Below are 2,690 nucleotides of genomic sequence, written 5' to 3' on the forward strand. Positions count from 1 at the left end.
CCGGGGCAGGGTGTATATAGGCAGGAGCCATGCCCAGCCCCTGGCTCCAGACACCCCTTCCCTCTATCTCTGCTCCCACCCAACACCAACGCTTGCGGTGTCTTTATCTCCACGGCCGCCCTGATTTTCCCTCCTCAGCCCTCCTGTTCAGGCACTAACAGATTGGCCAGGACCTCTGATACCCAGACCAAATATCTGCCATCCGATAAAAAGCAAAAGACTGTTGTTATCAAGAAGTTCAAGTATTTTCTCTTGCCTTCAGCACCAGCGTGATGTTTCCAGAAAAACACACCCTCTATAGCAAACGGAAGTTTATGATACTGAGGTTCCCCTTTTGACCCATCCAGGTAGCCAAGGAAGTATCAGTAATTCTTCCAGCCAGGTCCACAGACTCTGTTACATCCAATTCCCTCAACACAGCCAGCAGGATGGTTTTTCAGCCTAGCTTCAAGCCTTCAAAGAACCATCCCAACCATCCCAACCAGTCTCTCCTTCCAGCCACTTGTCATCCTGCCCCTTCTGCCCCCCCAGCTCTGCTAATTCCCCCCCAAGAAGCTGAGGTGGGAGCTAAAAACTGTGTGGCAGCCCTGAAAGACATAAAAGGCCTTTACCTGCCCAGTTGCAACCACTCAACCATCTCTAAAAATGCTAAAAAGACACTGATTTGCTGCAGTTCAGTGTCAGAGTTACACCAGGGATGCTCAGGACACACATCTGGTGGATCCACACGCTTTGAGGGATGCTGGTTGTACCCAGGCTGGAGAGCTGCAGGGGAGCATGTTTGTAAGGACTCACTCACGGGGGATTTTTAGTCCTGGGAGACCCTTTCCTCCCCTGGGAGGGTGCTACCAGCCAGCCAGCCCTGCCAGGTCACTGGGGACCCCTCCTGGCCTCTGCTAGCCCAGGGATGCTGCTCAGCCTCATACTCTGAAGGCTGAGCACCCACCACCTGCAGAAGCTCTGCCAGGGCTGGGAGCAAAAGCCTGATGGTGCTCAGAGCCCTCTGCCTGGGGTCAGCTCCACCTCAGCCACGTGCTTTAACCCTGTGGGTCTGCTTCCATTTCACTGGCATCAAAATCTTCATCCAGGTCTGAATTGACCCCGGGGGGGAGGTCAGCAACACATACACCCCAAGGAGCAGGCAGAAGAGGGACCACAGCTCTCCCCAGGCTTGGTCCTTTGCTGCAGGGCACTTGCAGAGTCCCCAAGTCACTGCTGTCTGTGGGGATGGACCCCAGAAGAGCCTTGCTGCTGGTGTTGGAGCCTGTGGCAGGTCAGGAAACGCCCCCCCAGCACCCCTTCCTCCTCCATCCCTGTGATGGATCTGCCTTTGCCTGGAGGGATCCTGCAGGGAGCAAAAGGAGGGGCAAAGACCAGCAGGGACATGTCTGTCCCTTCCTGCCACAGCTGCCAGAAACCTCCACGCTTTCTAGGGGAGGAGAATTGCCCTTCCCTGCTGTCCATGCCTATCTAATCTCTGTCTCGCTGCGCTCAGCCTGTGTCAATATTTTGACACAAAGCACAGAGGAGTTTGTGTCCTTTCCCTGCTGAAATGACAGAGCTATTAATATATCTGATAATAAGCTCCAATGATAAAGAGTTTCTAAGAAATGAGTTTGGATCCTGGGGAAGAGAGGAGTTCCCTGAGCCTCCCCCCCAGCCAGGGTGTTCCCCATCCCCCTCGGCCACAGACCACGACTCCCAAACCTCTGGGTGTTGCTCTGGCTGAGCAGCCCCGCTGTGGGATTTAGGGGTCATTTGGATGTCATGGCTAACCTAAGCTGGCCTCATATTCCCACTTTGACTTCAGCACAGGACTGTGTTAAACCTCATCCAGCTGCACAGAAGCTGAGGGGTTTCCTAAAGCACCTCTGGGGAGGTTTGCTGGGGACCAAGCAGCCCCAGGGCTGTATCCTCGGCTGGCTGGAGGGACCCGTTCAGCCCTGCAAGCACCAGCAGCAGCCAGAGACAGGACAGGGTGTCCCTGCAGCCACCCCAAGGTCACCACAAACTGCAAGCCAAGCAATGTCCACCGCCACCAGATAACTCCCTGTTTGCCTGAGTAGGTGCTGCTGAGCCTCTCCCTGAAGTGACTCGGTGCAGCCCAGCAGCAAGAAAAGGCTGGAGGAGGATGGAGCTGAACCCACCCCGTTAGGGACTCACATTTCCAGACATCCCTCAGCACTGGATGGCACAGAGCAGAACAGGATTTGGGGGGAATTCCTCAGGGAACCCCTGTCCCCAGGGCTGTGGTTGGGTTTTAAGATCAACCCCAGTGATTTTTTCCTGGAAGGAAGGAGGCTCAGGGGAGATCTTCTCACTGCCCAGGGCAGTGGTGGAGTCCCCACCCCTGGAGGGGTTTCCAAGCTGTGGAGATGTGGGGTGAGGGACACGGGGCAGTGGGGACCTGGCAGTGCTGGGGAACGGTTGGACTAGATCTGAAAGGTCTATTCCAACAAAAATGATTCCATGATTGGGTTTGCATGGCAAGGTTTTAGTTGCAGGGGGTCTACAGGGGTGTGTGAAGCTGGTAGAAGCCTCCCCTGTGTCCAGGGGAGCCAATGCCAGCCAGCCCCTTGGCTCTGGCCAGGGCTGAGCCCATCAGTGATGCTTTCTGCATGCAGGCTCTGTGGAAATCTGCCTTGGAGTTTATCACAGCACTTACCTTGCTGCAGAAAGAGTGTCTGAGA

At 55.3% G+C, this 2,690-nt stretch overlaps 1 protein-coding gene across 1 annotated transcript in view; it reads right to left on the reverse strand.

Moving 5' to 3' along the window:
- LOC103779971 (gastricsin-like) overlaps positions 1-2,690 on the reverse strand; it is a 10,192-nt gene that overhangs the window by 3,531 nt on the left and 3,971 nt on the right. The gene's annotated exons all lie outside the window — the stretch shown is intronic.

The sequence above is a fragment of the Merops nubicus genome, unplaced genomic scaffold (assembly GCF_000691845.1).
Source record: "Merops nubicus isolate BGI_N331 unplaced genomic scaffold, ASM69184v1 scaffold7269, whole genome shotgun sequence".
NCBI lineage: Eukaryota > Metazoa > Chordata > Aves > Coraciiformes > Meropidae > Merops > Merops nubicus.